The following is a 12933-nucleotide window of genomic DNA, read 5'->3' on the forward strand; positions in this document are numbered from 1 at the left end:
AACATTTATTTATAGCATGATAACAAAACAGTATATAAGTAGTGTAGCTCTCGCTGTAATACCCCAGCTTCGAGCTAAAGTTTATTCTCTATCATCCTATCTTGAGCAACTTGCAATGCCTTGACCACACACCTCTGTTAACACATCAGTGAACTCAGTCAGACATACCTGAAGTGTGAGATACTGAACTGTTTATCACATGTTAATAGTCATATGGAGTTTGGGCTTAACAAATTCAGCAATGGGTAGGAGGGTGTCCCAGTTGTCCTGCTGATAGGAGCAGTAGATGTGGATGTATTGTTCCAGAGTTTGGTTTGCTCATTCAGTTTGGCCATTAGCCTCCAGATGATAACCAGAGATAAGGTGGAGTTTCATGTCAAGGGCCACAGCTAAGGTGTGAGTAAATTGGGAGATGAATTCAGAGCCATGGTCAGATATGATGTGACTGGGTACCCCATGTTTGGAGAATACATAGATAAGAAAAAGTTGGGTGAGCTCTATGGAGTTGATGGTGTCATGAGTGGAAATGAAGATGGCTTGCTTGCTAACTCAGTCTATGACTACTAAGATGACAGTGAATCCATTGGAGTCCAGTAGTTGTTCAATGAAGTCCATGGAAATGGAATCTCATGGCTGTTCAGGAACTGGCAGAGGTTTGAGTAACCCATAGGAGCAGTGTCTGGATGCCTTATTGTGCTCACAAATTGTGCAGAACTTAACATAGTGTCAGACATATTCACACATCTTTGGCCAGATGTAGTTCCACTGGACTAGTTCTAATGTCTGGTTTTGACCAAAGTGACCTGCCAAGATGTGGTCATGATTGTTCTGTAGTATATAGAGATGGAGATCATCAGAGTCCAGAACATAGATGCAGCCTTCAAAGTGAAGGATGTTGGATTTGTCAATAGACTATTGAGAGAGAGAGGATTCAGAAGTGGCCTTAGCCTAGTGGAGGCTGTCAGAGGATATAGTATCAGAGGATTGTGCTTGTCTGATATCAGTGTGGAGTTTGTCAATATCCATGATAGCACTAGCCCATAGAGTGAGGCCTTCGAGATAGATTGCTCAGAGTGATGCAGAGAGTTGTTCTTAGGTGAACACAGGTCAGAAATTGTGGGGGTTGATTTGAGCATATTGGCTATCCTCCTTTTTAGGGTAGACATCTCATCATCTAGTGAGCACATCCGGTTTCTCACCAAGTTTTCCAGGGTGAAACCAGATTACTAGGTTGAACTGGAATAGGTATTTGGACCAGTGGACCTGTCAGCAGGTTAGAATCTTGATGGTGATGAAGTATTCAAGATTCTTATGGTCTGTTATAATATCGATAGAGTCTGCAGAGTCTTCAAGATAGTGCTGCCAATGTTTAAAGGCTTCAAAAATAGCTAGAAGCTCTTTGTCATGGGTGTCATAGTTGAGTTTGGCATTGTGGAGGCTCTAGGAGCAGAAAGTGATAGGGTGAATTTCGCCATCTTTAAGATAGATAAAGAGAATAGCTGCAATTGCATAGTCAGAGGTGTCAGTTTCTATCACTATCTTTTGATCAGGAACTCAGTGGGTAAGGATGGAGGCATGTGTAAAGGCCTGTTTCAACTCATTGAAGACAGCTAAGCATTTGTCATCCAATTTCCATGGAGTTCTCTTGTGGGTGAGTCATGTAAGAGGAAGAACAATATCACTATATTCATGTATAAAGTGATGGTAGAAGTTGGCAAAGCCAAGAAAAGATTAGATGTCCTTGACTTTTTCTTCAGACATGTGAAGTCCTTCAGGTGATAGGATGTAGCCTAGATATTCCATGGAATCCTGGTTGAATTTGCATTTAGAACCTTTGCAATAGAGTCTATTAGCTCTAAGCCTGCATAGGACCTCATGAACATGTTTCTGGTGATCTTTCAGGTTGTTGGAATATATGAGGATGTCATTGAGGTAGACTACTACTGATATGTTGAGCATGTCAGAGAATATATCATTCACAAATCGTTGGAATGCTGCCAGAGCATTTGTGAGGCCAAAAGGCATGACATGCCATTGGAAGGAACCATAACAGGTCCAGAAGGCTGTCTTCCATTTGTCTCCTTTGGTAATGTGAACGAGATGATAGACATGTTGCAGGTCGAGCTTGGTGTAGATGCATGCAGAGCAGGTGGAGTCAAGGAGGTCAGAAATGAGGGGGAGAGGATAGCAATCCTTCTTGGAGATTTTATTTAGGCTATGGTAGTTGATGCAAAGTCGGAGTTCACTGGTCTTCTTTTTGACAAATAGGACTGGAGCTCTGTGTGGAGAGCAGAATAGAGTAATGAACCCATTGTGCAGATTATCATCAATAAACTCTCATAGAGCCTTGAGTTCAGATTCTGAGAGAGAATAAATAGGTCTAAGTGGTGGAGATATTCCTTTCTCAAGGTTGATTTTGAGGTCATATGGCCTATGTTCAGGTAGTTTTTCAGAGAGGATATTGCTGAAGATGTCTGCAAAATTGTGGTACTCTACTGGCACTGATAAAAGATCTGCTGGTTCTGTGGATGCAGTTTTGGCTCTAATATTAAGTAAGAAAGGCTGCAGTGTGAACTGCTGAGCACCTTCTTCTGCACTGGCTCAGACAAATGCAGCAGCAAATATAATGGAGATCTTTGGATGTGCTTTCATAGTAAAAGACTCTGAGAGAGGATAAGAGTAGATGGGTTCATACAGAAACAGAGTCTGCCAGTTACCTGGAGTTGATTTGGAATGAGGTGAAGCCCCAGGAGTTGGACTGATAGAGTCTGATGGGCACAGAAGTCCCAGATTTGAGCTGGAAGGCTTGGAGAGGGGTGAACTATTGTCCTATGGACATGAAAGTCTCTAGAATGTGGTGGAGGCCACAGAATTGGTTGGAGTGAGATCCTGGTAGCTTGAGCAGAAAATGATACTGTTCTCAGCTCAGTCAATCAGTGGATTGTAGTGGGAGAGCCAGTTGTATCCTAGGATAAGATTGCAAGATAAATCCAGAGGGGTGACATAGAAGTTGATGGGGAAGGTGTCTCTAGATGGGAAACAGATAGGGATGGTTGTGATTTGAGATATATGGCTCCTGATAGAGCTATCAAATAATCAAAGTTGCATATTAGGGATGGTTTTAATGGAGATTTCATTGGCAGCTACATACTTAGTGTCAACAAAGCAGTGGCTAGAGCCAGAATCAATAAGGGCAAGAAAATGCAGAATGATATAAGTTGAGAAACCATCAGGTTTCATAGTAGTTGGTAATTCTGCTGAGAGAGGAATGTGGAAGGAGTGATTGGAAAGGGATGTTGCATTGAGAGTGATGACCTCTGGTGTGTGAATAGAGTCAATGCAACCCTGAACTTGCACAGAGAGAACAGGGTTGCTTTCTAGTTTTCCAACTCTGTCAGAGCCAGTTCCATGGGAGCATTGTCGACTTCTGCTGCATGATCCTTGGTGGAGGCTGCTGCCTTTTGCTTGTTGCAGTCCTTGGTCTTGTGTTTGGCTCTACAGAACATGCAAAGGTTGTTCTGGTGCCAGCAGTCTTTTTCTTCCTGAGTAAGATGGCCATCTTTGCCTAGCTTGTCAGCATAGAGCTTAGAGATGGTAGATTTTGGTGTGGAGCTAGAGTCTGAGGAAGAAGTGTTAGACCCCTTGGATTTGGGGTTGAGAGATTTATTGTCCCAGTTTTCACAGGCAATTTCAGTCTTCCAGGTCCAGTAGTGAGCATCAAGTTCTTGGGCAAGGAAGCATATATCACAAAGGTTGTTTGGCTTCCCATAGTGTGCTATGTCATCCTTGATATGGGTGCAGAGGCCACAGTAAAAGGCGTAGCAGAGGGAGTTGTCTCTGTACCCAATTTGTGAAGCATACTGGTTGAATTGGACTATATACTTCATGATCCAATCTCTATCGCACATCCAAAGGTGTTTTAATGCATCTTCAGCATCTCTGATAGCATCAAAGAGGCTGAAGTTGTTATAAAGCTCATCTAAGAAAGCTGCATAGAAGAATTGTGAGGCTGGTGGATTCCATGGATTGGAGTTAAGAATGTCTGGTTTGAACCAGTTAAGCATAGTGCTGGCCAGAAATGAAATGGCATAGTTAATCTTGTTAGCATCTGTTGCAAATGTAGTAGGTCTGTCATTGAAGTTCAACTGAAGGGAGACAATAAAAGCCTTCAGTTTGCAAGAGTCAGAGCCATCAAATAGTTCTGGTTCCTTGACCTTGGTATGGATAGTGGCTGGTTTAGGGTTGTTGAGGGAAGCAGAGACTCCTTGTAACAGGTTCATGAATTCTAGGAACATGTTCTGCTGGTTTGGATTGTTACTTCTTGCAGGGCCATCAGAGCTGCCTAGACCATTGAGACCACTTGGACCTTCTGAAAAAGGGTTTGGTGGATTGCCACCTGGTTCCTGTCAGATGAGAGTATGAGTAGGGGTGTCTTCATCTCTGTCTTCTGAGTCTGGGCTGTCTGGATTTTCATGCATGTTGCTCAGGGATAAAGGGTCTATTGGAGGGTTGGTTTGGGCACCATACATCAGGCTGGCCCATCAGGCCCCATTGGTTGGAATGCTGGTGGTGTCAAAAGGATTAGGGGAATCATTGTAATTAGGTTGGCAGGTAGTGAAGCTAGAGTGATTGTAGGTTTCCTCATGAGAAGGTTGTCCTCTACTGGAGGCCAATCTGAAAAGGTCTGGTTGTTCCTTTGAGGCAGAGGCCAGAATGTCTTCCATGGAAAATATGTTTGAATGAATAGGCTGGGTTTATTCAGGATCAGTTTCTGTGGGTTCAGTAAATGTGGTGGATATGATAAAATTTTTGACTCAAGGGTTTGAGTTTGAATATACTGTTAGAAACATGCCAATTGAGTGGGCTTGAGTGCACATGTGGAGTCCAGCAGAGTGTGTGGGTGTCAATGAAGCTATTGGCAATGTCATCCTTGAGTTGGAGCCCAAGAATCTGGATGGATAGAATGGAGTTTTATCAGAGAAGCAAACAGAAATATCCTTTGGAGCAGAATCTGATGGATGAGGTAGGGAGGAGTTGAAGTGAGTGCAAAATATAGATGGCTTATCCAAGTTGATATTCAAACTGAGTAGTTATGGTGATATATATGGCTTTATATACTAATGGTAGCTAATTCTAAGTCAGGTTCCATTGGGTTCTGGTGTCAATATTTGCTACCAAGTTCAGGGTCTAGATATTACAATGTGAAATATAGATGTGAAATGATAATGGTGAAATGAAATTAGTAGGTAATAGGAAGCAGCCAGAGTCTGATGGATAGCGTGATTGAATTTGTGGTTGGTTGAGGTGACATGGAGGCTGGCAGCATGCATGTAACAGGCTCTGATAGAATTCTGAGTCCAGTTTAGATTTAAAGTGCTAACTTTGCACTGAAATGATAATTCTAAGTTAAATTAAACTTAAAAGAATTATATCAGATAATAATCAAATAATCACAAATATAATACACTGTAATCACTAGAGTCTGATACTAACTGAAGGCAAAGCAGAGGGATAAGGATGAGGATGTATAGAATGATGATAAGAGAAAGAAGATACAGAGATTGATAAACTATAACTGCTAGTGTTAGTATTGAAGTAGTAGTCACATCAAGATTTTAAGAGTTTGATTGATATATTAACCTTAGCTCAAGACTAGACTATATCACTACTACTGACTTAAATACTGTATAGAAAAGTCTTGGCAATCTCAACTAAGTCTTAGCATACCTCTAGTCCTATAGCTGTCTCAAACTAAAAAAAGATGAGAGATACAACAGAATTTGAAGATGTGATAATAAAAAGATCAGAAATTAAAGTCTTTGAGAGTTGTCAAGCCAAAACAAAGAATAGCAAGTATCTGAAATCATAATACTTTTCAGATCAGATATGCATACAATATAAATCTTACCTTCATCAAGATCTTACTTCTAAACATATAGTGATTGTCAGTCTTTTCTGTATCTGGCCAAAGAATAGGCAGTAGAGATATATATGATTTCTTCTTAGCATTATAGCCTGAAAGTCTCTGACAGATGGAATCTATATAGGCATCAAATCTGTGTTCTGAGGCTGATAGAATTAAAGACCCAAAGATAGTGTGCAAAGCTTCATTCTTGATATAGTTAATAAATGCAGATTGACCATTGGAGGCACATTTGATAAACTGAGAAAAAATTATTATATAAAGTATTAAAAGACAATGTAGATACCATACTTATTTTCTCACTAGACTATAGTTTCTTTTGAATAAGACTTTATGCTCTGGCTTCATGATAGCATACACTTCAGCATGAAGTGCTTTCTTCTCTGACTCTGAAGAGGCATATCATTCAGAGCTGAGTATCTATTAAGCTCAAATGACATGTGACCTAAACACATGATAAACTGACACTGTCTCACACTTTGAGCAATGATGTCAGAGTTCACTGATTGTGTTATATGGCTCTGTATTGCAAGGCCTTTAGATTGGCTCAAGATAAGATGATGAAAAATAAAACTTTAGCTCAAAGCTGGAGATACTACAGCAAGAGCTATGCTACTTATATACTAGTCATCATCCATTCTATAGATATAACTATCTAATTGTGCATTCTGGCATTATAGAGCATTTTGTCCAGTATCATTAAGCTATCTGCAAAAAGGTATTGTCTGTCATTGAGCAGTTACTGTTGTGTCAAAAGACAATGACTGACTAGGCATTGTTGTGATGACTAAGCCCAGTCTCACAGTCCCAAGTGCTGGCTAAGTGCTCTGACTAAGTGAAAATAGGGGTCAATCTCTCAAATAAAAGATAAAAATGTGGAAATATCATAACAGTATTAGCTTATTGTCCACTGACTTCCAGACTTGAAAAAGCTTTTCTTCATCCACTCATAGATCAATTATTAACATACAGTGCTTAAAAAAGCATATGATATACATTTTCTGAACTGGTGACAAGAAATCTTTCTTGCCATAGGATTGCACTGAAGGGAGACAAGACTCTATGCTCTTTGTTTTATGGCCTAATTCATTTTGACTTTGAGGAGTGCAATGATGCAGCCATCATCAAGAGTGTAGAACATCTGTGCCACTCAACATTTCTCAGGCTGCAGAGTGCATGTCAGACTGTGATCAACACTGTCAAGGATGTCAATAGAAGCAACACTGTGCTGAATAGCCTGTGAAGCTATATTAGTATCATTGAGCTGCTGTTGGGATATTTTTATGCTCTTTTTGTCTCATTTTCTCAGATCTGTCTGACTTTTGCTGAGACTCAGCATGTTGCATACAAATTGCATATGTTTATTAAGTATATAACTATATATAAGTCTTTTATAGAAGCTCCAGAGAGTGATATGCCCAGTATGCCTGTTGATAATATTCTTGTTGGTGCATTTTCTGATAATACAACTGTAGTTCAGCAGTTCTTCAAGATCAGCATTCCAGTCTAGCATATTGTTGCTATGAATGACCTGCTAAGTGTATGCATTAATAGCCTGTCCAATTTTATAACACCATCCTTTGTAAAGAAACCATGTCCTTTACAACTGCCTATAGTATTTGTGGGATTATCAAGAGATCATAAAAAGTACTAGAAGATTCAACACTTTACCATGCACTCAATGCATTGGGTTGATCCCTTTGCACTGTCAACTCTCATCATCAGAGAACATGAGAATATCCCTGTGTCTGTGTCAACTATATCAAGCACCTATTATTCACTATGTAAGTATATGCTATTTCTCATTTGTGTTAGACTCAAGTCACATGTGATCAGAACACATGATAAACTAGTGCTATATCATATTTGTACAGTCACACTAGAGTCCACTTATTATGTCTTGTTGACTAATATGCTTTAAGGCCTTTGTAAGAAAGCTCAAAAATAAAGTGATATGAATAAACTTTAGCTTGAAGCTAGAGTTATACAGCAAGAGCTATTCTATTTATATACTACTCATCTATTGAGATAAATATACTACTACTTATTGTATCTATCCAAGTCTGTTATGATTTTTCCTCACTTTTATCTTTTCTTTTATGAATTAACCTCTATTTATGCTTAGTCAGAGTGGCTAGCACAGGCACTTGAGACCATAGGATAGGCTTAGTCAGCACAACAAAGCCTGTTTGGTCATTGTCTTTTGACATGACAATGCTGTCCAACAATGCATAATAGACCTTTTGTATATAGTAGCAATGCTCAAGGACAATAGGCACAAAGGACTTGACAATGTACAATAGGAAGAGATATAATTAGTTTTACTCATGTAATATATAAGATGGCTTGCTCTCACTGGTAATCTCCAGCTTTGAGCTAAAGTTTACCTTCACACCATTTTACTTTCAAGCCAATCTTAAGGTCTTGACCATATTGACTAATATTCACAATAAGTGAACTCTGACATTCCACTCAAAGTGCAAAGTGATGTCAGTTTATCATGTGATTATAGTCATGTGCAACTTGGATCTAACAATTAGCTTTCTCTTTCTCTTTCCTTTCCTAATGCACTATAGTGTGGAGAAAATTGAATGCTCTTTATCAACACATCAGATCTGAACTTTGACTGAGAGTTCTTTAAACTTCTTGCCTCCATCATCAGAACACTTTTAGAGTTGTTGGTGATCATCTAGCTGTGCTGGAGACATCAATCAATCACTGTCTGAGCTATCAGACATTATAATGAATTTCAGCATATCCAATGCATTCTATGCAATGTAACTCCTGATCTTCCCTTATATAATATCCCTGAATCCTGATGAATGTCCCACTAGCCTGTGACCAGCCTCTTACCTGAAGCTGAGCCTAGTGGCTCACATATAAGAGATGTTCAAGAAGAAGAAAGACACAGATACCCCCCTTGATCAGTCAGCAGAAACAGAAATAATTGCCTCACAGGATTCTGAAACCTATGGATCCTACTCTCTATCCTTAATCATGAGGACAAAGACCTCTCCATGGACTTCTTTGAGCAGTCTCTATCTCTCTCATCTTTCTCTGCTCCAAGAACCCATGGGATTGCTGACCATGCTTGAGACTTCCTTGATGCCATTAGGGTGGCTCAGAGATCTCAGTATAACTCTTCAGACCCCTCACCTCTCTATGTCACTCCTGCTAGAAGCCTCATCACCACTTCTCTCTATTCCTCTGGAACCAGCATGGGGATGAGGAGAAGTTCCTCTTAGCATACCAATAATGAGGGATAAAACAGAGAAGAAAGAGACAAAATTATCTACTGACTTTTCCCCACATGGGATCTCAACATTCCATTTGACTATGATGAGGCTGTCTGACAGGAGGAGTGTCAAAGAAGGGAGGCCCCAGAACATGAATGAGCCTGAGATGCACTCACTATATGCATCCTGGAGGAAAGACAGAGAGCTCTCAAGGCCATAGAGTATGACTGACAGCATTGCAACCAGCAGTGACTGATTGAAACTACACACTTCAACAGAAGCTTGCCAGACTGATATGGACTTTGCACTAAGCTCTCCCTATCCACTCTCATATTCCAGGAGCCAAGCACTAGTGACAATGATGACCTATGGGCAGAAGAGTCCCACCAGATCCTCACTGCTGGTGAAGCCAGAAGGAGAGGTGACAATAGAATCCTGCCTCTAGCCTGAGATGATGTCTGTTCCAATAGCTCTGAAACTCTCAACTATCCCTCTTTCTGATATACTTCTAGTGCAGACACCATGTTTGAGGATGATGAGTTTATCCTCAGGCACTATAGACTATGAGTATCTGACAATACCCACATCTCCACTCATGCCCTTTGAGGATACTTCAGAAGCAGAGTCACTTGACAATTCTTCAATAAGCACTTCTATGGAAACTTCTGCATCTATAGTGAGAGACTGGAGGTCACATGAGCAGCAGGTAGGAACTGGTATGATCCTGAAATTGAAAGCCTCTCTGCCACTGATTATACCATCACAATCACCTCAATCCCTTTAAGCCCTATCACTGGCCCTAGCACACAGCCAGAGCAGCAGATTCCTGATAACAATATGACTGCCTGAAGGAGAGGAGAACATCTTTGACCAGTCTGCCATCTTCCTTGACAAGGATGAAGAGGACAAGAAGCTAGTGGATAAGAAGGATAAAGACAGTGAGAGTAGTGGATTACCTTATGGAGATGGAGAAATTGCTTATTTTTATCCAGAAGAAACTGATAATGAAGCCTTGAAAGAAGAGATGTGCAGAGCAGGAGAGAAAGAATTCAAAAGACTATATCAGGAGGGGGTAACATTTCTATGGCACAATGACAACTGATTGTCATCACCAATAGGAATACTATATATTAATGAACCAGCAGAAAGACAGAAAATACTCAGACATGCTACTACTGACTATGCAGCAAGAACTTACAACAAGAAACACCCAGAAGACTAACTCAGCCAACTACTGGCATATCAATCTCCACCAAAAGTTCAGCTAATGCTATGGTCACCCCCCATCACACTGAAATGAGCCATGTATATGGCACCATCAGTCTGAAGTGTATATTCATATTCAACATCTTCAGAATAAACATTGGCAACTCAGCTGTCTCAAACCCAAACTTGGCCTGTCAGCTATTAAAACCCATGGATGGGAGCTGGGAGTCAATTACTAGCCACTCAGCCTCCAGCAGATGAAGCCAGCAGAAGTGGAACAGGGAAGAAACCAATCCAGGATAACCCAGAAGCAGCTTGACTAGAATTCACCATGTAAGACAGAGTGATCATATGAAAAAAAGCTGCCTCCTAGAGAAGCTCTATGGCTGATGATGGCTTCCTCCACTCATTCTCTGGACCACCAATTGAATGGCAACACCCCTCTTTTGAGAAATGGTCCAACCCAATAGATGCTTTGCTAGACAATACAGCTATCCTACAGTGCAAACTGGACTTACTTTGAAAACCCCACTCTTTCAAGAGTGCATCAGATGATATCGACTGATTTCTCATTGACTGTAAGCAATACTTTAAAGTATATATTGGATACCTCAGAACCAATGTGAACCAGATCATGTTTGTCACCTTATATCTAGAGGACAAGGCAAAGATCTGATGGATTCTAATCTCCCCAAACTTCTGGTCTATTATAAGAGAACACTATCAGTATCTCTTGTGGCTGGTCTTCAAGCAAATGCTCTATAACAAATTCATTGATCCTGTGGTGCAAGAAGTGCACAAACAGAAGATCAAAAAGTTTAAGATGGGAGATAAGATGATATCAGATTACTTCAACAAACTAGAATGACTCACTAAACTTGCCAGTATATGAGATGATGTGGCAGACAATAGAAGGATGGTCGAGGCCCTCAAGAGAGGAGTCCCATCCTCATATATCATGATAATTGCTGTCATCAGGATCAGACAGTTTATCCCAAAGGAATATGATGAATGGAAGGAATGAATCATTGAGATGTACAAGGAGTGACAGAGACAGAAGGCAGAAGAAACCATCTTACAGGATTTCTGGAAGCCTAGCCAATCACAGGCCTCCAGATCTAAGACAAACAACTCAGACAATAAAGTAGGACTCTTGATAGCCAGTTTGTCATATTCAGTCCAGAAGACAGGCACCAGAACCATATACACCAGAACAGAAAAGCCAATAGATATAGATCAGCTTAAGAAGGAAGAGAAGTGTTTCAACTGCAGCCAGAAAGGCCATATGTCAAAAGACTGCTCTAAGAAGAAATAGACCCAGGAAGATATTCAAGCACAAATTGCTGAACTCTAGAAGAAGGACAAGAAGCTAGATGTGGAAACAAAGGTGGAGGAGGTAAAAGATGGGGCCAATCAGTGATCAATTCCACTAGGTCAGCCAAAGAACCTTATAGTGTGTGAACAGTATCTAATAAACAGACTAAAACCTCTGTAGTTACATTTATGCCTAAATTATGTGTGCATTCAGATATACCCTAATCAACCTCTATTTTGCACACTAAAGAATTGCTATTGGAATCAACTCAAATGTCTGCAGGCTGAATAAGAGGAGAGACCCCTAAGGTATGGCTCAAGCCATTGGACACTAAATAGACATGGAGGGCTATACAAGAAGCACTGACCAAAGAAGCAGCCAAGACCATGCTCAAAAATTGAGTACACAAAGCCTGAGCTGATGAAGTGATCAATGATATGATCAAAGAAATGAAGAAGACATAACAGTGTCAGGCCCTGAAGTGGCTTGATGAACTATAGAGACCAAGGAGATACATTTGACAAGCCAAAACCCAGAGATGTGACCTAATAGTCAAAGCCCAGATTGAAACTCTCTTGAACCAAACTATGCATGCTGTAACAATATTAGTTGACAGCAGCTGCACTGGTAGCTTGATAAACCATATTTTTATCAATAAGCACAAACTTCCAACTTGAGCCACTGCTGCCTCTATTTCCATTTACAATATGGATGGGACAAAGAATCAAGCTGGCTTGATCACAGAGTTCATCAAGCTCTGACTCACTATTGGAGATCACTCTAAACAAATCAACTTTGCAGTAACTGACCTAGGAACCAAGGAAGTATTCCTGAGGCATGACTGGTTGATCAAGCACAATCCACTGATCAACTGAAAGATCAAGAAGATAGTATTTGCCTGATGCAAGTGCTAAAAAATCCTAGTTAAACTACCAGATGAGGATCTCAAAGACAGATGGGATGAAGAGATGGAGGATAGAGAAACTATCCTCATCATCAACCTTCAGAAGGAGATCCATATCTGTGCAGTTCACCATGCCAATGACCTAGTAGCAAAGACACATGAACAGAGAGAGAAGCAGACATTTGAAGGAATAGTGCCTGAGTGGACACAGGACTATAAGGACCTCTTTGAGAAAGAGAGCTTCAATAAGCTTCCAGCACTCAAACTATGGAATCATGCCATTGAGTTAATCCCAAATGTAAGTGCTAATCTTGACTGCAAGATCTACCCCCCTCAGGAACAATGAGCA

Source organism: Guyanagaster necrorhizus (genome assembly GCF_019112545.1).
Source record: "Guyanagaster necrorhizus MCA 3950 unplaced genomic scaffold BT62scaffold_14, whole genome shotgun sequence".
Classification (NCBI taxonomy): domain Eukaryota; kingdom Fungi; phylum Basidiomycota; class Agaricomycetes; order Agaricales; family Physalacriaceae; genus Guyanagaster; species Guyanagaster necrorhizus.